This window comes from Anomalospiza imberbis, chromosome 10, assembly GCF_031753505.1.
Source record: "Anomalospiza imberbis isolate Cuckoo-Finch-1a 21T00152 chromosome 10, ASM3175350v1, whole genome shotgun sequence".
Classification (NCBI taxonomy): Eukaryota; Metazoa; Chordata; class Aves; order Passeriformes; family Viduidae; genus Anomalospiza; species Anomalospiza imberbis.
This window is the reverse complement of record NC_089690.1, coordinates 6,189,075-6,213,661: the sequence shown is the minus strand read 5'-3', so window position 1 is coordinate 6,213,661 and position 24,587 is coordinate 6,189,075. Positions and strand designations below refer to the sequence as shown.

The 24,587-nt window shown below is 40.2% G+C and overlaps 2 long non-coding RNA genes across 4 annotated transcripts; both read left to right on the top strand.

The window, feature by feature from the left end:
• Nucleotides 1-1,751: 1,751 nt before the first annotated feature.
• LOC137479768 (uncharacterized) lies at nt 1,752-5,497 on the top strand. Its single transcript, XR_011002502.1, has 3 exons — nt 1,752-2,298; nt 2,910-4,597; nt 5,202-5,497. It is a non-coding gene; the product is annotated as an uncharacterized lncRNA (long non-coding RNA).
• A 40-nt stretch (nt 5,498-5,537) lies between these two features.
• On the top strand, nt 5,538-19,838 carry LOC137479767 (uncharacterized). Of its 3 annotated transcripts, XR_011002501.1 has the most exons (5): nt 5,538-6,133; nt 6,700-6,792; nt 13,072-13,144; nt 18,143-18,268; nt 19,593-19,838. It is a non-coding gene; the product is annotated as an uncharacterized lncRNA (long non-coding RNA). The 3 variants fall into 3 exon arrangements; XR_011002500.1 differs by having other exon boundaries at nt 18,143-19,838; XR_011002499.1 differs by lacking the exons at nt 13,072-13,144; nt 18,143-18,268; nt 19,593-19,838 and adding an exon at nt 8,071-8,431.
• Nucleotides 19,839-24,587: the final 4,749 nt, after the last annotated feature.

Sequence of the window (24,587 nt, the reverse complement as noted above, 5' to 3'; positions counted from 1 at the left end):
TCCTGCAGGGCCATGGAGGGCATCAGAAGCAGAACATCAGTCTGCCGTGTTCTTATGGAAACCTGGTACCTGATATGGAGAGAGCAATGGGAATGGCATTCCTGTCTCATTTTTTTTCTGTCTTGTTTGAAGGCCAGACTTCCTTGAATAGATACAAGCTCTTAGAATGAACAGCTCCTTGATTTCATTTCTGCTGCAGACCTGACTGCCACTCTCTGTAGAAAGGGAAATGTATCTCAGCTTCTGATTTTCATCTCTCTTCTACTTTTCCCTAATGCAGGTTGGTTATTTGTTCCTTGTAAATTCCAATGAAAGCTATGAATTCTTGAGTTCTACTCCTCTGTTTTTTGAGTTCAGTTGTTTTTACCCTTTTCCTCAATGAGATGACTTTGTTATGAATTTCTTTGCAATGGAAAGCATGCATTTTTCTAAAGAGTGGAGAAGCTAAAGCAAATAAAGATAAATTAATAACTACATAATTACAGTGTTGCTTCAGGGAAAGGTTTCCAGGCATAATCTAATAACAATGACTGGAGATACTATTAGTATTGTGTGTTGATTCTGGATCCCTTGGGATAGTCAAATAATTAAGCTTGTGTTTTCCAGTCCCTTTTGCTTTAATAGCTATTATGATCATTAAGTGTAACCTGCCATAGACTCTGGTTTCTAAATGCCTTTGTGAGTCCAAGACCAGCTCTGTGTCCCCTCATGAGGGGAATGGTTTGATGAGAAATAAAAGTCCCTCAAGACACCGTTCTCATTCTTGTTCCAAAGTTCTTTTCCTTCCAAGTATCCACAGCCAGAAATTTTCACAGCTCTTGCTGAGCTGCAGTTAATCTTTACTCCTTCTGACACTATGGCAGTTCTAAAATGCCATTGCACTTGCCTGCATTTATCCTCCTTTTTCCCAGTGTTTTTGACTGACCCCATCCCGTGCAGTCCTGGCTGTGTGGGTGCTGAGCTGGAAGACTCAAACTGAATAGTCACCACTGCAAAGGCTGCTCTTAAGTAAATGCTCTTCATGATGCAGCCCTGGCTTCAGAAAGTGTAGTCAGAAAGTCTTCAGCCCTAGTTTCTTCCAGAATATTGCAAACATTTCTTTTGCTTGCATGGCAAAAAGGAAACACTTGTTGCAAGTGTTGTTCCCTGTCACATTAATTGGCAATGCTGGCAGCCAACGCAGCTCCAAGGGAGGGAATTCACTTTCCCTGATGCAGAAAGAACCATTGCAAAAGCAATACACAAACATAGCCAGGCACAGCCTTTTGACTGATCTGTCACTCCTTGCTGAACTTGCCTGAAATTTATTGCCAGTTAGACAGCATTTCCCTCTGTTTACTGATTTGATTGAAAGGATGATTTATCAAGGTTCAGCACCACATTGAGTGCTGCTCTCTGCTCCGAAGGGTAATGAGTTGTAGACACATCTCATTCTCCTTCCTTCCCCACGTGGCTGCGAGGGTGATGGAGAAGGTGAGAGTCTGCTGGCTCTGGTGTGACACAGAGAGCTCTGCTGCTCCTGCTGGCTCCAGGAGCAGCCTGCTCCCTCCCCCTTCCCGCAGGAGCAGGACAGGATGAGCCCTGTTTGTCAGGAGGCTTCAGGGACCTGCACAGAGACATAAAAGGAGCAGCTGTGGCAGAGAGGGAGTGGAATGGGAAAGGACAGCGGGAAGGATGATGACCGTGGTAAGAAAATAAAAGGATTAGAAATACCAGAAAGTGAAATGACATCTTGCTCTTGTCACTGCTGTTGTCCCTGCTGTCTCTGGGTGCCATGGCTTGGTGCTGGTGAACATTTTTTTTTTAACAACTGTGGCACAGTCCCATCACAGCACCCTGGGAACCAACACCTTCTCTCTGAGTGGATATTTGTTTTCATTGTGGGGAGTTTTTCTTAAGTAGCTCTGCTATTTGTTTCAATCACAACAAAACCCATTGTCTCACCTTAATTTACAGAGTCATAACTAGCAGTATTTCTTTTCAGCATAAAGAGTGCATTGGAACAAATACAACTATTTATCAACTGTAATGCAGTTCTTTATAAAGGTCTTATGTGAGCAAAGAATAAAAATGCAATGATAGTCTCACAATAAATACCCTAAATCCTTTATTGCCTATTTACAGTGTAATCTCTCAACAGTTGTACAATATATGACTGTTTAGAAAGATATCTAGAATACAGTTATATGGTTTATTTACCAGGAGATGGCAATGGCGATCTACTGCAGTATTAACTTGTATACAAGGCTCACATAAGTCTTCCACAACATCATAAACTTCAGTATGAATGAAACCAAAGTATTCCAATACTGCTTTTGCCTTCCTTGTTTCTAACTTATTTCAGTTGCTGTTATTAATTGTATTTTTTCCTCTCATTTTTTGATTGAAATTGCTGTCACTACATTTTTTAAAGATGTCTAAATACAATCGTCCTGGTATTCTAGAGAACAGAATATTATTTAAAAACAGAGCAGCCAATACCATTGAATAAGATATGCGACGTGTCAGAAAAAAATCAAATGATTGATGAAAGTAAAAGCTTAAAAAATGTATTTAGCTTTACAGTATCAAAATTGAACTTGAGCAGTAAATGAAAAATAAATTATGGGTTATGCTACTAAAAAGCAGGCTATAATTTTCTATTAAGCTGCTTGAAGTATGATTTTAAAGTATGCAGATGCCAACATTTTTATATAATTTGAAATTAACTGAGGTCTGCAATGTTGTCTGTGTTGTTACATTACCTTAGCCTGCAGTAAAGGTGCTCATCATTCTTGTGAATTAGTGCAGCACTGATCTTCACGTGAAGATCACTGCCATAAACACTGGAACTAAAAGTTTGGCTTCTTATGGGATTGCTTTATGTTCCTTCGTATCCTTCCTCACATGATTTCTGCTCTTCTCCCCAGAGCTTGCAGAAGCTGAACAGTAGGTTTTTGCATATTTACTAGGTATTTGGCGGATTTCAAACTGTAGCTATAGCAGGTGAGTTTCACTGCTCTCCTCTTCTCAGCTACATCCCTGTCTGTTTGGAGTGATCCAGGAGCACTGCTGGGTATCTAAACCTGCTCTGAAGCAGATCTGCACCCATTATAGCAGTGACCATTTTTCACCCGGGAACTACTCCCCTGGCTGGCTTTTTCTCTGGTGTTCTGAAAAACACAGGCCATGTCTTAAACAATCACTGTTGGGCTCTCAGTTGGGAGGGTTATCCAACATCAGGTTAAATAAATGCTTTAACTGAATTTGCTGTTAGCAACATCAAATACCAGCATTATTACTTTTCCATTGCTCCTATTTTAGTTTTACTAAAAAGCCAGCCAGGACCTTAGACGTGTGAGGCTGTGAGAGGAGCATGGAGTAGGTAAGGAGTACTTATCTGAAACAACAGATGATAAGAGGGAAAAACCCCATTGTTTTGCTCATGTGAAATTCTTGATTTTTTACTCTTCTTACTGTTTCAATTACACTTAATTTTGTAGAGTTCTGCTTCAATACAATGTCTACCTTTCTACTGTATCTTTCCTTCCTCTGCTCTGCATTAAGTGGTACTCAATCAAACCTTATCTCTACAAGGGAGAAAGTAAATTTAGAGCATACAGAAAGTATTTCTCTTAAGTCTACCCTCTCCACAGCTTCATATCAGGCAACTTTTGTGTTGGGATCTGTCTGCTCAGCATTCATGATGCAGGGGAAGAGCTGGCTCCATCTAATCAGTAAAAGGAGACCCCTGTGTCCACAAAAGCAATCACACATTTCACATCCACAGTATCTTTCCATTCCACAGACCCTACGGGGTACAAAAGGAAGACAGAGGTAAGGAAGACCTTTGTAAGTCTTTTTTCCAATAAGGAAATCGATCTATGGAGCAAAATGAACTGACTGAGTGAAAGCAGCAGAAGAAATAGGGAGTAGGGTTTAGAGTCTGTTGGCTGCTGGTGCTTTGCTATATCAACCAACCAAACTTTCTGTTTCCCTCTCACATTTCTGTATGTCTTTAGATTCCTTTACACAACAGCACAAAGCCAATCAATATACTCAGTGCTGGATTCCTCCCTGTGCACCAGGGCAGCCACAGGATTCACCTTATGGAGAGGTTCTCCAGCAGCTCTGATCTAACAGGGCTGGGAATCATCCCAGTGGTGTTCATGCCTCTTCAAAGGACAAATTTTGAGAAAGGGCTAAACGATGTTCAAACTGACAGCTGCTCACACAAAATCCCTTGTCTCCTCTGCTGGGTCTCTTGCTGTGAATACCCATGTTCATGTCAGCTGTGTGCAGGGAGGAATTATAAATGTCCCTTTTCCTATCACTTGTTTAGCTCCCTTGTCTTACCAACACAGATTGTGCTGATGTTCTAGTACAGACTAGAGATACCAATGTTAGCTTGAAAGGAGTTAGCTCAACCATCTCTTTACTTTGCTAAAATCTGTCCTGTAAACATGCCAGGCTGCAGGCTCTGGAGACTGGGACTGTTTACAGCCTTGTTTTTACAATGTTTAGTACAACAGGGCCAAAGAAGAGAGGCTTTGGGTGCCCCATGAACTCCGATAATTTTCACAGCGACCCAGAGGGAGAAGAAAGATCAGACTCAGGGGTAAGTGGTTCATAATGGGTCAAGAGAAGTTTAAATTTCTGAATTATAAAGTTGTAAAAAAGATTCAAAGGGAAGTAAGGGCATACTCAGCCCACTCTTTGATAGTACAATACATAAAAACTGGATTTTGTAGGAGTATAATAAAAGATTGTATAGGAGTATAATAAAACCCAGACACAAGTCTGAAAAATTCATTAGTTTCTGCCATGACTAAAATAAGCACTGTCTAGGAAAACTACTTTGCAATGGTAATGAAAAGCAAGTGGAAAAGCAAGTGTTAGCACCAGTGCTGCAATGTGAAATAATTTCTGTATACTCAGATCTGTCATTGTGAACAATGTTGTTGATTATAAACCACATCAAATTCCCAGTCCCCCTAGACATGTGTTTTATTTTGCAGTTTTTCTAGTAATTATGAAATCAACAGAATACTATCAAGTTTTACCACAATTAAGCTAAATATATACTTAAATGATATAACATAGTTGGTAATTGCAATATCTCTCTGACTTCCTTCCAAGGCATCATTTCTGGAGCATTTTCAGGAGTGGTTGGTAATGATAATGATGATACTGAGCTCTCTCATAATTTTATACTTTCAAAGGTATTTCGAGCGAATTTAGAATCAAGACTTGACCTGCAGAGCTTTAATTCCTGTGAGCTGATAAGACAAGCCTCCTAGACTGAATGGATTTTATGGCCTCCTCAGCATGTGGGGGTTTGATGGAAGAGAGGGTGACACAGACTTACTGCCCTGTCAGCTGAGAACAGGTCTGGATCCAGTCACTTGTGAGATACTGCTCACCTGTAAAACCATCTCCATGCCATCGTGCTGAAGACCTTTGGGCTCCAGGAGATAAAAATGCTTGTCTTGGGTCCTCAGTGAGGGAGCAGCTGTGTGCTACAGCCCTTCGATCAATTGCTGCTTGCTCAGGGTCTGGCCAGGCTGTGGTGTCAGTGGTGTGCCTGGGAGGCAGGAGGTCTGTTCCAGTACTTTTCTCAAAGTTTGTCAGATGCATAAATAGCTCAAGAGACTGCTCAGTATTCTCCACCAAACTGGGACTCTCGCTACGTTGGCAGTTTTGTCTCCCCGTAGCTGATCACTGCTGCTGTTCTGGCCACTGGAATTGAGCGTGTACTGCAAATTTATGTTTACAGATACTGGAATCCACTTTGTAAGAAAAGACAAGGCAGGTTTGTTTGTACTTCTACCATTAACATTTATATATTTGTTCAGAAAGATAAAAACTCAATCAATTTGATGATCTAGGGAGTCTTTTCTGACCTTATTGATTCTGAAATGATTCTTATTATCTAGTTTTAAATATCCCGTCTCCATCTAACCTTGCTTACTATATATGATACCATTTGTCTGAGAGGTATTTTTCTGTCTAACTGAATACTACCTTTTTAATAATTTAGTTTAATAATTGACATTTTTTCCAGGTCACTGAAAGGCAAAGGTCAGACAAAGCAAAGACAGATCACATCTACTTCAAAGACTGTCTGCCCAACTATAATTAGAAATTGTGATTGGTATGGCATAAAGAAACTATTATGACCATATATTAAACAAAATTTCTTTACTGAATTAGATAGATTAGACAAGTAAATGAGTTTGTATAAAAGAATGCAGGGTTTTTAAAGTTTCTTAGTTTGCAAGTGTAATGAGCCAGGTTTTATTTAATATTAAGTAATATGCCAGTTGATATATTGATATATTTTGGAACATGTGATAACATGTTCAGATTCCTTCTAGAACACGAAATGGTCACCACGATTTTAAAAGCAGCTCTCATGGGTCCAAAGCCATTGGAAAAAAAACTTGGTAGAAGTGGACTAAAAGGAAAAGAAGTGTTTCCTCTATGTTTTTTAAACGACAGTAAAGAAAAGCAAAATAATTTAATCTTTCCCCCTTTTTTAATGCCTTCTGAAAGCACAGCATCCACCTATTTCCCAGTTGGTGGTTAAAGAGAGCATCTTTGCCTTTTGCTTTTTCCTGCTAAAATCAGCCAGTGCAGTTAGGTTGTGGGTGTAACCACCTGGGGATTTAGTATGGTAAATATAGCACTTAGAAGCCTTTTGTTTTCTCTTTTCTTTAGAAAACAGTGAGATCTCTGCTCTTAAGGTTGTCTTCATGAAACTGTCCACTGGATGACTATGTTAAAGAAACGAAGAATGAACAGGGAGAAAAGGTAATTACAAGAAAAAGTGAATTTCTAACCATATGTAGAACTATGTCTATCAGAGTGGATGTGTATTTTTCATTACCTACATGAGATAAAGATTTCTCAGCTCAGCTGCATGAACTAAATTGTTTTGCATCCATTGAAAGCTATATATTTCTATTGGACTTTCTGATTAGCATGTTATGTTCCCTGGGTGATTCGTTCCCAACACTTTTCCATATTGAGAGCTCATCATTCATACCTTGTGCATGTCTCAGAACCTCTCCCTTAACCAGGGGTAGAAGCTCATTTTTTGGCCATTACTGGCATGCACAGTCCAATCTGAAGCTCAGAGTTTTTGTGTCTTATCCACTACAAAACTTCAGGGCAAACATAGCCTAGTTTTTAAACCATTTCAAGCAGCAGTGAGTTTAGCAGAGGTCAACCTCCTCGTTTTTTTTTTTTTTTTCAGTTTTCTGAATGAATTTTGCAGCTTGAACTGTGTGCTCTGTGCTTCTGATGACAGACTGCTGCCACTGCCAGTGTGACTGCTTTACATAAAGTTTGGCTGCACCCCTGCTGCACTGCAGGGACACTCTGCTGTCCAGGGATAATCTGTGAGATTGCACACTGGCAGTGCAAATACCCATTGCTATGATTATGAAGACTTAATCACCAGTTTTGGTAGCTGCCTTACATGGACCTGGCTAAAACTATTTTTGTGCTGTACTTCCAAAATACCTCCACCCAGGTCCAGTTCTTTTTTCTCTCTGCTTATGTCACTTTCCATTGTCATGAAATGAGAGCAGAAGCCCAGGCACTATTTCACAAAGCTTGATAGACTTGACAAATAATATTGTCCAAGAAAAATCTTGACATGTTGCATTTGTAGTAGAAATTATTCAGGTAGTCATAGATTAGGACTTTGAAATCTTTCTCTGTTGAACATAATTGTATATTAATTAGTTCTACTAGTGCAAGAAAATATGTATAGGCTGGTATAAGCCCTCATTTCTTTGCCATAAGACTGTGCTTTGCTTTGTGTGGAGAACCCAACCAGAGTGAGCTGGGACTGCTCGAGGCAAACTAATGCTGTGGTGTCCCTCATGGGAATGTTTCTCTCATGAACAGAATTGTCTTTACTCCTTTATGCAGTTATTTTACCATAGAGATTACTCTGAGTAACCAGCAAGTAAACAAAGTGAACCTCTTCTTTCACTATCCTGCCCAATAAATAGGTTCCAATATATCTCTAAAGTTAAATGATAGCACCAGGATAAACAGAAAATGTTTTACATTTTACAGACACAAAGACAAGCAGCTGACCATTTCTGGTGAATTTATTTTCAGCTTTCTTGGGAAGATTAAGCTATCTGGAGAGTCTTCAGAAACATTGAGCCACTCACTCAGAGGGGCTTTCTGCCTGTTGTCTTCTTTATTAAGATATTGGCTTGGACTTCAAGAGCCTCCACAGCATTTTCTGCTCTGCCTTCCTCAGAGCAGCAGCTTTCAATCCAAAGAGTCACCATTTAGTCAGAGCAGAGACTGGGCTTGTCATAGCCAAAACAAGGGTCTTGATTGCCCCGCATGTGTAGTTCCTGTCTTCTTCCCAAGAGTTTTTTAGAAACAGCAAAATAAAAAACACTGAAGAAAGAGAATCTCAGTGGGAATGGTCGAGCCACTTCAGTTTTGTGACAGCTTAGCCAAGTGTAGCTGTCAGTGTGTGGGGTAACTCAGTAAAAGGCCACCCCGGCTTAGGTCAGCTGGGAGGAGTAAGGTGAAAAACAAAAAGGACCAAATGGATCCAATACACTTGCATTTAGCATGACCATACACATGTAAAATAAAGGGAATTCCAAAAGGAAACCCTTTTTGTCACACAAACACTGAGGCACTGCAAACAAATCTGGCAAGGCTGAGGGTCCGGCTCCCTGGGCTGAACATCACAGCACCATGGGTAATGTCAGGAGGCAGCAATGGGGCTGTCAGATACTGCTGCTGTCATCACCCTATTACTGAAAATATCCATGAATTTCACTAGTTTACAGAAGCGGTCAATGAATATCTTAATCCATAAGCATAGAAAACACAACTATTTTACCATACAATCGTGGAAGCTAATCCCTGGCAAGGTCATTACTTTCACTACTTCCCTTGTAATCCCCCTCATACTCATACAGAATAAGGCTCTGAAGCCTAATCTTTCCAGTGCTGAAAATGAGACTTTTATGCAAACTGATAAAAGTTCTTTGTTTGATTTATCTGTAAACCAAAATAGCCTGGTAGTTTGCCTTGAAGTTAAAACTCTGTCAAATCCTGTGTATTCCTTTTCATGTATTTTGTCATTTTCCCTCTATTAACTCTGTCCTAAGGTTGAAAAGAAGAGTGCACTCCAGCTTCCATTTACATACCGTACTTTAGCTTTGACTTTTTTTTTTGCAACCTGTTAAATTTATTGACTATAAGCCCCTTGAGCCATTGAAGAGTATGCTGCTTACATTAGATATCTTTTGAAAGATGCTACTGGTAGCCTGTTTTAATGTGTTTGCTCTCTCCAGACACAATTTGTCTTACATATTCATTGGTTTTTAGTGCCAAGACCAGTTTCTTCATTGTAGCTGTTGTTTGGAAGTCTCACACAGATATTAAGGTTCAGTAATTTTTCAGTGCTGCTCAAGGGATCTGAGTGTCAAATGAAATAATGAGTGGGAATTTGGGCATTGAAAACCCCTAAGCAGCTGGCTTTGGAGATCTCAATAAAAAAAAAAAAAAAAGAAAGAAATAATTCAAGATGGCATGAAAGACACTTTGGGACATCTAGGATGTGTTATATGTACAAATAGAGCTGGCCAAAAAGTAGTACTTTCCCTGGCCAGAAAGTAGTACTTTCCATTCACTGACAATTATATTTCATTTTAATTTCAAGATTTCATATAGCCTAAAAGTCAGAGAAAATTTCATTTGCAAAATGCTAGCACATGGAGCTAGGAAAATGGAATATGTTCCCCTGCACACTGCAGCTGCTTTTTCTAGTGATGGAGCTGACTGGAATACTGATTTCATTAAGCAAGGGCTTTGGGTGGGAAGGATCTCTTTTCAGATTAGTCAGGGCTTTCAGGTGCTCAGTTTCACAGGAGAGAGTCCAGAAGCCTCGAGAGAGGTCCTCAAGGCACCCAGACTTCTCCTGTGAGGCTGGTCTGGAGTGTGGGAATGGGATGCTGTGTATTCTGTGATTCTGGCTCTCACTGAGCCTCATTCCTGCTGCATGCCCTGATGTGAGCTTTGGAATATCATTTGCTCCACAGTACAGGCATTTGCACCCTGGCTGCTCATGCTAACTTGGCATCTGACCAGGCAGGACACCCCCAGCAGCATGGATTTCGCAGTACAAAGTAGAGGCAGCTGGACTGGGATTTTCAGATTTATGCTGCCATAAGTATCCTGCCTAGTCAGCTTAAACATTAGCTGTAAGATACCTCAATAGGTAGCCAGCACCCCAAAATCTGTTGTGCCTCTGGGACAGACCTTGGACTTCCCTTCAGATCGTCTGCATCCTGCTCTGTGTGCAATCGCTTGTGTTGGACCCTGAGACAAATCTCTGCTGTGGTGTATTTTTATTTCTAGAAAATCCATACCAAAAGTCAAACTCTTTTCACTCTGGGAAAGCTTGGGGCACTGACCTGTGCCTCCAGTGAGGTACAGGTGAGATCTCTGTGTGCTGCAGCCCACGTTCCATGCTCTTACAAGCTCATGCCAAGTTTCCAATTTTTCTGCCCAGACGTTTGTACCTTCCAAATCTGTTTTTCTGAGGAATATCTTTGGCCCCAGCAAGTACAGAAAAAGAAAGTTAATTCAATGAATATTTCACATGGAAAACACTATTTGTACTTTGGCTTTCAGTGAAAAAAGGTGGGGAGGTCATGGTGTCCCCATCCCCGCTTGTTGGTTTAGATCCTCTGTGGCCACATTATTGTGGGGGTGATCTCTCCCTACAGGGAAACCAGGGGAGCCTAAAAATATTTTCATGCCATTGTTTCATAGCACGTTGCAGCTGTTAATGAAATAAATGTAGTTTAAGTTACATTTACTCTATAGTGGGAGTGGAAGAGGGATATATTTTGGCTTATAGTGTACATGTCAAGTAAATGCAATTGTCTATTTCTGAAGATTTACAGTCCCCATCATCATAATTAACTTAAGTGAAACTGTATTTAGCTTGCATAGGACTTCAAATTGCTGCAAAGTAAATCACCAAATAAATCAATAATTTACAACCTAACAAACAGTGCAGAGTTTTCCAAAAGAAAAAACAAACAAACAAGCAAGCCATTATGCCTGGGCTTTTCTGAATGCAGCACTGCTCCTTGCCTTGCTTCTCTGAGAGAAATGTGACAATTTCCAGCACCAGACATTTTCACTCAAGCGAGCAGGAATCGTGTAAAACCAAACAGATAATGACACGAAACAAAGCTTTGATTAGGAGCCCGTGAATAATGATCCTTTTCACATATTCAAAGTCTAGGATGTTTAACATATTTTACATTTAGAATATATCAAGGAAGTTCCCCTGATTAGAATTTGGTATCAAGAGAAACACATTTTATTAGACAGGGAGCGTGTCAGGGCTTGGTGCCAATCGGCTGCAACAAGTTATGTTACAAACACATCCAACACCCACATTTGGAGAAGTGCAAGAGTGAACATGCTTGCTATGTTCCTCTTCCCTGCTCTATTTTCCTGCAAAAATCATAAGAGGCAAGTGGAAGTTATCTCTTGATTCCTACATAGAAATAAAAAGGTGAAAGAATTTTTTAATGGCGTAAAGAAATATCAGGTTTACATTGTTGAAAATTGCTGTTGGGTTTGGATGCTTTTGTATAAGTCATTGCTATGGATATTGTATTAATTGGCTGCATTTCTCATGTGGGGGTAGGTAATACTCAGTGAACTCAAAAGGTGGAGAAAAATAATTTTGTTATGTGCTAAATTAGTTGGTGTTTTGTGTTGCCAGGAATGTAGCAGGGACCAAAAGCATAACAAAAGTCTGAAACTTGGGGATATTTTGAATAAAGAAAACATCCATAGGTGAATTATTTTAAATGAGTTTGGGACCAGGGGCTGTTAGTCTTAATTTCAGAAAGGAATAAAACTCCCTCATGTTTCATTTCACAGCATGAGCCACATATTTTCCTGATGAATATTGGAAAGGTATTTTAACTGTACCCATCTAATTCCACATGTTTCATGGAGATTTGGCACCTTGCTCTAGAAGTTCTAGTTCTGGCTAGCAATGGGAAATAGTTACTAGAAGAGATGACCCACTACCCTGGTGTGTCCCTTCCTTGGAGGAAGGATTTTGTACAGCTTCTACATGTTACTGGTTGGTACCCTTTGTGTAATTCTCAATGTATTTGCTGCAAAAAGCTACTTAGCCTACATCTGTGGTACTATTACATTTATCTTGAGGTCACATGTGGTATTACAGTAATCATTGTACCTTTAAGATATAAGTATTTTACACAGGATCAATGCAAAATTATATTGATATATATGTTTCTATAAGCAATGAAAAGATATCCTTTAGAATTTGACACATTTTGTTTTCTATATATTAACATGAAGAAAAGCTGTGACTGCATGCAACCCCCTGAAGTCAGAAGTAGGAATATAATTATATATCAGAAGAAGAACATTTTAAATGTTAAAATTACATTGTATTTCCGTAGATAGAGATGTTGTATTTCATTAACTAAAATGACTTTCTTGTCTCTCAGCACTTCAGGAAAGAAATTATTTTTGCATTTGTTTTGGGATGAGTGAATATAATCCCAAATCTTTTATTTGCATCAGTGTGCAATGTGCCATTTTCTCAAATGAGGGCTGGGTGTATTTGCAGAGCAGACACAGAAGTGTGTCTGATTACCTCACCATTTCTTTGTACCCAGCATAGATGGAGGCGAATTAGAACTCATCAGCAGGAGGGTTTTTTTTTTCTTCCAACCAAAGCATCAAAGAATCCCAGCCCAGTTTAAGCTATTCAGACTGAAAATAGACTGATTTTTTTCTTCCTGGTTCCAGTAAATACTTGTGTATTACTTACAGTGAGATTCTTTCAGGAGAGATGCTGAGAGCTGTAAACACCCATGTTGAAGATAATGCTCAGTAACCAGTCTCAGGCCTTTCATGCAGCTGAAAGATTTGCTGAGCAGGGCTGTGAGAAAATAGCAGTGTTTGCAAAAGCCCAGGTATGGATACAGGTTTACAGGCAAAAAAGTCTATTTACCAATGCATCTTCTTTATGTTTAGAGACCTACAGTACATTCCCAGTGTGTGCCAGCACAGCTCCACCTTCAGACGAAGCACTTCAAATATGAACAAGGTGAATGATGGCTAATTAATTAGGCTGTATGTCTCAGAGCATTACAATTTGGTGTTCCTTATCCCTCCTGGGGTGCAGGTTACTGATACTGAGAGATTTAGTTCCTGACTCTGCAATTTTAATACCTGTTGTGTACATGATGCTGAGCCACGTCCTTGATTGCCCAGAGCAAAGCGAGTTTGAAGAAAGCCAAAGGAAACAGCTGGAGCCCCCTTAGTGCTGGCAGCAGGCAGTGTGCTCTGGATAGTCCATGAAATGAGATTTGGGTGCATGCAGCATTTGGTGCTCTGCTACCATGTACCAGCCCCTCACTAACCAGGACCTGGGCAGGAGACACAGCAGAAGGCTGTGCCTGGTTTCTGCTGATAGTTATGATCAGCTTGATATTTTCAGCACTTTATGTCAGAAGTCTGTTCCCTGGAGAAACTGTGGGTGTGTTTAATTAAAAAGTGATCTCTTAACATTTCCCAAGACTTTGTTTTCTATTGCAGAGGTATTGCCCATGGTTATAGTTGCTATTATCTGTCACAGATCACTGAAATCCTCATTTTCAGTGGAAACACACAGGTCCAGACATCACTTTGGCAGAAAGCGTTTCTTTCCTTTCACATGTGGTGTAAAGGGGAGAAACAGGGATAGGAAAAGAAATGAGACCTCAGTGGCTAAGGTTGCTCTTTTAGGAAGCCAAGATGTGGGTCACATCTTCAGTGTGACCTGAACAGAGCAGAGGTCATTGAATTATTGATTCAGAGAATTGTGGAATCATAGAATGGTTTGGAGTGGAAGGACCTTTCAAGGTCATCTAGTTCAACTCCCTGCAATGAGCAGGGGCACCTTTCCCTACATCAGGTTGCTCAGAGCCCTGACCAAACTGCTTTGCATGTTTCCAGGGATGGGGCAACCACCAGCTCTCTGGGCAACCTGTTCCACTGTTTCACCACCCTCATTTTGAGGTGAGGATGTGAGACTCCAGCTCCTGCCTTCTGGTCATCTTCCTTTCCAGTGGAACTTGGCCATGTTAGGGTTAGGGTAGGGTAGAATGTCATGCTTTTTTTTTTTTTTTTTTTTTTTTTTTTTTTTTTTGGTTGGTTGGCTGATTTTTGGGTCAGATTTTTTTTTCTTTAGCTGTTGTCAACTTCCTGATACAGGTGAGGAGTATTTTGTATCTTTAATAACTGTCACAAGCAGGAAATTTTGCTGCCTCACCGTGGCAACCTCACTAACCAGAAATCTGCCTGTTCTCTGTGTCATTCTCTGTAATGTAATGGGTAGTCTCTCATTCTCTGTAGTGTAATGGGTATTTCTTTGTGACACATAAAACAATTTCTTGCTACTTTCTTGCAGCTGTGTGAAGCTCCCGTTTGACATATGTTTCCATGGAATTAGTTAAATTGTGCAGCGAACAGATTCTGTGTTTCTGCTCAGTGTAGCAGGGAAGGTAAAGGTTATCCCCACCATAGGACATGGGGAGGGGTGGTCACTCCTCTGAGCTGCTTCTGGAGCTGCACTGATGGTGTTTGGTGAAGCAAATCTGCTGCAAATTACAGCATGTGGTTATAGATCAATTTATGCTCCTGCCTGCTGCCAGCAATGTGCTGTGCACGAATGGAGCTAACTTGGTAAACATGCACTCTGGTAACTGAAAATAACCAAGTGCTGTTGAAAGGAATAATTAATTAATGTTTGTAAAGCACTTAGAAACTGAAAAGCACCTTATTAGTGCTAAGTGTTCAGGAGCCTGGCTTTCTCATCAGAAGGTAAAGTCCTTGTCTTTCTTAGTCTTAACTGAACAAAACATTAAGGGTATAAAGCCTTTGTGTCTAATGTCCTCAGTCAGGTGTTTTTGTGCCTGGCAGTCATTAGGATGCAGTAAGTAAACAAGAAGAACCTATAAATGGCCTGAATCAGCTCGTTTCCACTGATGCCAGCAGAATCAAGTTGATTTACATTAGCTGAAGATCAGCCAGGGAGAATCCAAAGCACAGCTCCTCTCCTTGATGTCGGGCTCAGCCAGAGCCAGTCACTGGTTTATTCTCTGCAGCTCCTGCCTTTGTGAGCCCAGCTGCCAGGAATGAGCACAAAACTATATTAGGGCACAGGGTTCCCTGTGCAGTGAGGTGGACAAATTGCATGGCTCAGATTTGCTCCCTGGGGCAGGCAGCACGTAAATGAGCAGCCCCTCGGTGGAGAGAAGGATTCCTATTTATCAGCTGTGCCATGCAGGGCTGAAGGGGGACACCCATGGCTGACCCTGTTCCAGAGCTCAGGAACACAGAGAGTAAGAATCTCTGCCTTTACTTTGAAAGTGCTTCGGCTCCCTCACAACAACCCCAACTCCTCCTGATGCAGAAGTCACTGACTGAAGGGTGGATTTACTGAGAAGGGTAAGAGGGATATGAGCCAACCAGAACAGAACTATCTGGGGAGATGTGGATGTTCCTGGGAATGTGATCCAGCCCCCAGCAGCCCTCAGCTGCTGCCACACACAGTGTGTGGCATCACACCTTCTCTGCAGCCATCCAAGGGCTGCTCTGCTCCACCAGGGAGGTGCAGTCCACAGTCAACATTCCTATCCGCCTAAAAGGGTGCCCATCTGTACTTCACTTTCTGTAAATAGATCAGAAGCTGTGGGAGCAGGAAAAGGGGAAGGAGAGGGGAAACAATCTTGTGGAACACAGGGAACTGCAGGAAAGGGTTTAAGACTAATTGGCCAGAGAGCACAGAGAAAAGCACTGGCCTGTCCATCACAGCACACACTTTAAAGATTTTTGTATCCCTTTACCACACAAGTTTCCTCTCTTCGGCCAGAATTTTTCAGGCTAAATTTGATTACATTGGGCATCTGTTCCATATTTATGAGTATCCAGGACCTCTGTCACTCACACTGAACTTCCAGATGAATGAAAACCTGATGATGTGCCTGTTTATGGTGCATGAGCAGTGGGGTCCACATATGCATCACACATAGTCACTGGCAGGAGTGCTGGGAGAGGGAATCCAGTCTTTGATCACTTGGGTGTTTCTTCTCACAGGAGATCAGTAGCCCTTTTTTTTCCTTCTGGATTAACTGGCAGAATAAGAAAGGTTACCTGCCAAAAAAATCCAATTAATCAGCCCTTGCTGGTCTTGAATAAAGCTCCATGGTTGATTCTCTCAGTTAGAGAGAATCAAAATAAGCCACCAGGATACCAGATAGTCTGCTTTTTCAATCTCTGCACCAGCCTAGGGCAGAGTATGTTTGGCTCACTTCAGTGGCAGTGCTGGAACACAGTGTGCCAGAATACCCCTCCATGATGTTTCTGGAAGAGCTAAGCATTACTAGGATTGGTTAATAGTTATCTTTGTGATTAGCCATCTGTTACAGATCAGTTATTGAATCTGAGAGGAGACAGAACCCTTGCATATCCTGCTCGCTCCTCACTTTGCTTGAGCTCACCATAGGGAGCTTTGTGCAAAATGCATAAAGAACAAACAAACAAAAAAAAAAAAAAACCCAAAAGTGCTTCTTTTAAAGAGAAAAAATTGTTGTGGCCCTGTGAATGGTAAAAGTCATAATAATTCGTCTTCATCAAGATCACAGGCTTATGAGAATTGGGTAATTTCTCTCTGGAGGTTGGAATAAGAAATTGAGAGGTCTCTCAGAGGTCCAGAAAAGTTCTGGAGCTGCCCACTTGGGCCCTGTAACCTCCTGCCCCACATATCCATAGCTATGGAAGGGAAAACTTGGTGTCAAATCCTTACATACCCCATGTCTATTGTCAGCCAAATATACAAGTTAAGAAATTTTAGAGAGCCAAAGGCTTTGTTTCTGTAGATTTCTAAATCCATAGGCCAGGGATGAAGTGATTTAGGTGAAACACCCAAAGAGTCCAGCACAGGTAAATGACCCAATAGAAAGTTCCACAGATGCCCAGGCAGAAGGTGAATTTGTGATCATTAATTCTTTCTCCTGGGTTAGGTGCTGCTAATTGACTTGGCAGCAGCACCTTCACTGTGATTCATTGGCTCTTGGATTTTGGGCCAGAAGCAACAACTGATGATGGTCTGGCGCTACTGTCTGCAAAGCAAAACCTCACCTGGTGCTTCTTCCACCAGCACCCTAAATTCTGCTTAAATTACCATTTTTATTGAAAACCTAATGCTTATTAAAAGCAATAGAAGATGCACTGGGTGCTTGGGTAAGTAGATCTAAAGGTAATTAAAAAAAAATCGCAGCTTATTTTTGGTATCATATTTACATTGATATTTCTGTGTGATTCTATTTCTTTTTTTGTCTAAATGAACCCCAGGATAATTAGGAAAACAGACAAAATTTTTTTTTTTTTTTTTCTGGAGTTAAAGGTATATGTAGAGTTTATGGTAATCTTCCTACTGTATTAGTAATATCTTTAATGGATCATTGAAGATTGTTTCTTCTTTCTATCTTCTCTCACTCCTTTCATTACCCACCAAAACCCCACAAAAACCAAACCAAACCTAATAGGACAGAAAATAAAAAAAAATACTGAAGAAGTGGCAGACAAAATCCACAATTCAACAGAGGAATTAAAAAATATGCAGGATGTTCCTGAACACATTTAATGAGACAGGGAAATACCAGCATTCCTACAGATCTGGAAATTTTTTTGGTTTTGTTTTTTTTTTTAATGCTTTTTTTTTTTTTTTATGATCCTAATTGTTCCCTCCAATGCATCTCTCTCCTCTTCTTGTTCCGTAACATTCACCTCGAGCCTGATTTCTCTGACTTGTAGAGCATGTGAGGATTGTTTAGGTGGCTCCCATCAGTGACAACCCAGTGACACAGACCAGACAGGGCCTAACTCTGCTTTCTTGCAAGAGTTGAATTTGCCCCCTTTTTCCAGACAAATATCAACAAGTCAGAAGTGCTACAGGATCTGTGCCCTTACCCACACTGAGTATTCTGAGACAAAAATTTGCCATTCTCTGCTCCTCTGGGTATCCCTTTATCCCACAAAATAATTTCATTGATTTAAACAGGAACTGAAGTACCCAAAAATTGAGACAAAATCTAGCAAACCTTTTGTCATCGAGCAAATCTTTATCCTGTGAAGGAGAAAGTGTCAAAATATTCATTGTCTGTACCTGAATAAATGTCTTGCTGAAGTAAGTGATGCTCTCTATGGAAAAGCTATGAGGTACTTTTGATATATTTCTGGGACTTACAAGAAAAAAATCATCAAAACATGAGAATTTTTTAATTAATCAGAGGTATTCTCAGTGCATGAAATGGAACAGTTTGGCTTTCAAGTAGTTATGATACAGATATCCAGGTGAGCCAGCAGTCACAAAGATGTTATTTCCTTGTTATGTCATGATCATATCACATGTCTGTCTCATCTGTAAATAGAATATTAACCACCAGGCACTTTCAGAAGCTGGGAGAAAGCATGGTGAGTTCCCAAAGGTGCAAGTGGACCTGTTTGTGTTTATAAATAAGCCACCAAGCTGATGTGATTAAACAGTTACTCCATCAGTGTCTTGGCCCTTCTTTTCTCCATCTGGTAGGCAGGCAGGCAGATTAAATATATGCCATGTGTTTATTTTTCTTCTACAAAATGAGCTGTGTTAATATTTCTTGTCATTATGAGATGGTACCAACCATACCAAATATATTGATTTATGTTAAAAAATGAGGAGTTACCAGGAACACAATGACATGCCACCCAAAGCACAGTATTTCATTAAAGGAGATGGCAGTAAACCATAATTTTTGTTTTAAAAAAGCTCAATTACGGACTTTAGAGAAAATTAAATTTATCATTGAGTCTCAGTGTTTTGAAGCTACCAGTTGATTCCTGGAAGTGACTTTGAAATGAGTTTTGGGAAATCATTTTAGTATTGACTTGGGCCATAATGGTTGGCTGTTGCATTTTTGTATAAGATTGATTAAATTACTCTGAACAAGCTCCAAGTATGTGTCCTTCTCTAAGGCCAATTGTGAATATGACCATAATACACTCTAAAACATATTTCAGAAAATAAATAGTCTCTAAAACTGCAAGAACATGACTGCACTCTTCCAAGAATAAGCAAATGAACTTAGTTGCTTGTCTCAACATACGTCACTTCTTTTTTTTATGCTTTCTGCTTCCTCTAGTTTTAAAAAACTGGGGTTATTTGCTAGATTTCCTCTATACACTACAATAGGAAATAATTTTTACTAGGTCTGAAAGAAAGAACTAGCTAAGAAATAAGTGTATAATATGAGATTCAATTGTATTATTGTCTAATAAGAACTGCCAGTTCTACTGATTTCAGCCTTTATGTCCCCTCTGAAATGTAGTTATTCCTTCATACATCAGTAACTCAAGTGAAATCAGGGCCACGTTATAGCAGGTTCTATAAAAGCACATGGGAATGAATGATCTTAATCTAAAAAAGGTTTGAAAATTAATGCCAAAGATGTGAAGATAGAACTTATGCACAGCTGCTGAGTGGGCCTGGTCTGGAGACAGGAGAGGAATCCAGGTCTTTGAAGACCCAAGCCCTGTCCAGTGAGCTCTGCTCCCAAAACACTGGCTGGTCTGAGTTTTTATCAAATCTAAGGTATGTACTTCAAAAGCCAAAAATAAATGACAGTAAGATATATCGCCAAGAAAACCCCAAGAGGTGACTGATGCATGGTTGCCACAAAGCCAGGAACAAGAGAGACAGCAAGCAACAGCAAAAGAGTAGGAGCAGGAGGAAGACAAGAGAAGTTCTGGGGAGAGCTTAATGTGATCAGCTGCACAGAAAATTCTTGAATGGTGACCTGGGATTTGCAGGCAAGATTCAAGAAAAAACAGCAGTTTGTGGGATACAACCTTCCAAAAACCAGCCTGCTGCACTTCCCAAATGTTCTGAGTTCCCATCTGAGATGGAGTAGGCTACTTGGGGAACAAAGCTCTTTAAGGAAATCTGCTTCAATAAGGGTGAGGATTTCTAGGGTGCTGCTAGGAAGGATTTCTATTCGCCTGGCATGAGTTTCCATGCTAGGGGTGCTGCACTGGGGCTTTAGGCCAAAAGGTCTTGGCAAGTCTTGGTTGAGAGGCAGATGAGGTAGGCTTGCAAAGGTTGAGATTTTCTGTTCTTCCTGTTCTTAAGTGTCTTTAGCTCCTGCTGACAAGAGCAATCCGAGTCCTCAGAGGTCTTGAATAAAGAGGAAACCTGCAGGGACCAGGTTAAGCTGGTGTTGGAATAGTAACTGCAATATTCTGTAATTATTTCCGCAATGCTCTCCTTCCAGTAGTCTCTTGTTCAAGGCAAAAATATTTGGGTACAATTCATGGGGGGAATTGTCAAACGTCTTGGACGTTCCTTACTCTACAGGCAATCTTCTTTAGATCTTTAGCCTAGAAAGAAAACTGGTTTGCTCCTTAAAGTCATCAAAGCACAAGGAATGATACAGTTTAGTGGATGGGGAAAGAAGTGGAAGCCTGTGTCAGATCTTCTTGTTGATTTTTTTTTAAATTTGAGTTTCTGTCTTGGGTAGAGGGAAAAATCTTGTAATTTTCTGCCTTGAATTTGAGCTGTAATAGGGTTTTTTCCTTATAGTTTTTTTTTTTTTCCTTTGCTTCTGGTTTCTTTGAGCTTCAGTAAAGACAAGAAACTTTCTTCTGCTAAATGTACTGGCTTATTTTGTATTAATTTGAATACCATACTGATAAATTGAATTTACTGCTGCCCCACAAACAAAGTATATATGAATGATACCCCTTGCTTTCTTAATGAAATGTTAAATGAAACTTGCTATAACTGGAATCTCAGCTAAAGCATTAGTATTAAGTATTAGTATTAGTATTAGTAATTAAATTAGTATTTCAGTCTGTTTAAAATAATGTTTTAATTATCTTCACTAATTCTAAGAATTGTAGAATACCACTTCAGGCATTACTTATTCAGGTATCAGTGTTGTTGCAGATGCTTTGCTTAAGAAGTATCTAAATTCACATTATTTGAATGTCAGCAGGGTGACATTCAAGCTCTGGGTGATATTTACAAATTTTTTAAACCACAACAATGGAGAAGATACAAAGTAAAGGAAATAGAAGCAGGCAGATGAATTGTCAATTTATCCACCACTATCTCACTTCACATCATTTGAATGGTCAGTAAAGCAGACCTAAAAAAGGAGAGCACTTTCTCTGGAAAGCTGATGTCCCAAGTGTTTGGGGTAGAAGCATGTGAACACATGGGGAGAATCCTGGACAGAGGACACTGAAGCTCCAGCTGGCCAAGGGGAAGAAAATAAACACCATGAAAGCATTGGGTCAAATATCACCATAACATAGGTTTAAATGTGGTTCTGGGCTGAGCTGAGAACAGAATTTGTTTTAGTCACTATGTTTTTTTCCATCTTTTCACAGGACAGGGGTGGGAATGGCAAGCAGGATGCACCAGGGTCAAGAAGGTGATTTTGGAAACAATTCAAAATGAGTGAATTCAATTTGGAAACAATTCAAAATGAGTGAATACTCAGTGGAGCAAAACCAGCTCTTTTTGCTCCAGGTGAGGCATGGGCAGCCTCAGTGCCAGAGCATGTTCAGTGACAGCCTCTCAGGGGACAGGTGAAGCAAATGAGTCTTTTTAGGGAACAAAAATCCCTCTGCACTGCAGGGTGTGTGGCTGGGGAGGGTTGATAACTGTGAGCAGCTCTGACACCCCAGTTTTGCTTTATCTAATTCAACAGCAGGATCTATTCTCTATTTCAGTACCTGGTGTGAAAGGAATTGTTTACCATTCTTCTTGGCCTCACTTTCTTTCTTGCTGAATTAGACCCTTTAACAAGACCAAGTGATGTGTTTTCTATAGGGAAAGCTTTGAAATGAAGCAAGATTTTTGTGCCTTGTTCAAAGCCTCCTTTCAGGAGAAACTTGACTAACACGGGGAGGCTTCCAAGAAATTTGTTCCCCAAACTGTTTTTCTGAGAGAAATGTTTATTGTCTCTTTGATTGTTTGCTTTAATATTTATTGTGTTTTAATTAAAAAATATTTGTTTTTCTTTTTAATATGTGCTTTGCCCACAAATATTGCTATGAAGGTGCCCAGTATTATGGTCAGCTCTACTCTATAGTGATCCAGGGAGGAACGACAGATGCTTCAATGGCATTCTTTAGGTGTATTTTTTTGGTTACTAGGAATCGTTTCAATAGAGGCACTGCAATATTCAGCGTGCTTTGCTCAGAGCCTGTGCCTGCCATGGGAGATCATCCAGCTCTGGGATTGTGAGAGACAACAGAAAAGCAAAAGGAATAGAAATGAGAAGGAAAGAGGATAAATGTAGGCAAGGAGAGCTCAGAAGAGGCATTTCTAGTTCTTTAAGGGATTTCCAGTGTTTGATCTGTAGAAAATTTTCATTCACATCCAAACGGGGCAGAAATTCCTTTCGGGATATGCTATCACTAACCCCCAGCAGCTGAGATCAGCAGCACGGGCCAGGCTGCACCAGGGACTGGGACTAGACATTAAATAACACACAGACTCTTACTCTGAGGAAGGACCCACAGAAAGCTGAATAATAGGCTGAATACCTTGCATTTTAGTACTTCTGGCAGTGTCCTGCTAATGAAGGTAATGAATGGCTCGGACAGGATAAAATATCAGCATGTGCAGCATAAATAGTGCTTGAACCTCTCTCTTGTGGCAGGAGGCATGTAAGTGGCAGGAGTTTAATTTCTGGTTAAACTATAGCTTTTTCCTGGGCAGAAGAAGCAGGAAGTGTATTTCAGAAGGCAGCTGGGAATGTGTCCTGTGTTTTTATTCTCTTTTGCCATCTAGTCATTCATTCTTTGACCTTCCCCCATAACTTCCCATTATTTAATTTCCATAGACAAAACTCTGTGATCCTAGCCAGAGTCACTCCCTGGGATTCTCTTTCCTCTTCAGAATTTTCTTTTTTTCTGGACAACTGCTTCCCAGTCTTGCCTTTTCATACCAACAGCGTGTCACTTGCTTGGAGTTAATGCTCAGCAGAACCAAGGCTGCAAATACTTACTCTGTGTTTAAATTATTTGTTTGAAAAGATTAATTAACAAAGATCTTGGTGTTGCTCAGCCCAAACAAGCACTGTATAAACCACTGAGACACCCAGGAAAAGGTTTTCAAAAATTCCACCAGAAGGCAGGGATATTTCCAGAGGAATAGTGCTTAGGTTGTTAATCCCAAAGCTTTTCATTAAGACCAAAATTTCTAAATGCTGTGTCCTTTGAATACCTTCTGCCTTAGCACTCAGTGGTTATGACAGCTACCAAAGCAGATCTGCGCTTAACATTTTGCTCCAAAATCCACCTATCTAACTATGAGAGCCCATAGGAATTATGCACTTTAATTTGCTTAGATCTAAAGATGAATACCATTTACATTTCCACCACTGAGGGTACATGTTCTCCAGTCTTTAGTCAATGCAACTGTTAAATATACAAATCAGACATGTTTGAAAAATGAAAAAAAAGCCCCCACCTTGGAATGTTAGCTCAAGCATTTTTTTTCAAATCTATTACTTACTGCTTGCCTTTATTAACTGTGACTGACAATTCCTTAAAATATGTCAGCAGAGATACTTATTGCTTTTAACAGCATTGCATGGCATTCAGCATCTAAAAGCTTTTAGCCTACATTATGTGCCAGAAGTGTGGGAAAGAACAGCTGGAGAGAATTTTGTGGAGCTTGTTGTTTGAGGGTGGATGCAATCTTAATTCTGGTGTCTTGTCCTCAGTAATGAGAGAGGTTTTGTAGGTTGAGTCACAAAAAGGAAAAAATGGTTTTTGTTTTACTGTTGTGGCAAGTGTCAAACCTGGTGAATAATGTAGATAACTTTTTTGAAATTAGAAGTGGAGACTAATGTATGATTAATGTCAGGTCCACTGTTTTCCTTCCTTGTTGCTCTGCACAAGTGCCATTGTGTTTCTCAGAAGTAAAAAAGGTACAGAACGATGTCTTGAGCAAGGACTGAGTTACAGTTTTTATCTTGCACTTTTAGCTGTTTGGTTTCAAACTGATTTTATATATCTGCTAAGCAAAATCAACTGATCACAGTCTTCAGCCTTTTGGGGTTGGTTTGTCCTCAGTTGCATCTTCAGATATTTAATGGAGTATAGGTTAAAAATGTGCTCTCACTATCAAAATTATAATTATTCCCATCTCTCTCTCTCTCTTGGAAACTAACAGACAAAAGCTGCAACTTATTCTGTCTTTATGCAGAGATGTTTGTTAAAACTCCTGTTGTTCTTGATGCTTCTCAACTCCTGCCAATTTATCTACAGTTTTTGATTTAGGATTTTGGTTTGGTTTTTTTTCAAGATACTTTAGTCCTGAGTGATGCTCTCTGGATGAGACTTTTACCAGTGCCAAGCACCAAAGAATGCTAACCTCCCATGTTTCATGTGTGCCAGAGGTGTTACCAAGGAGCAAGATGAGATTTGCACTCCTGCCACAGCCCTGCACT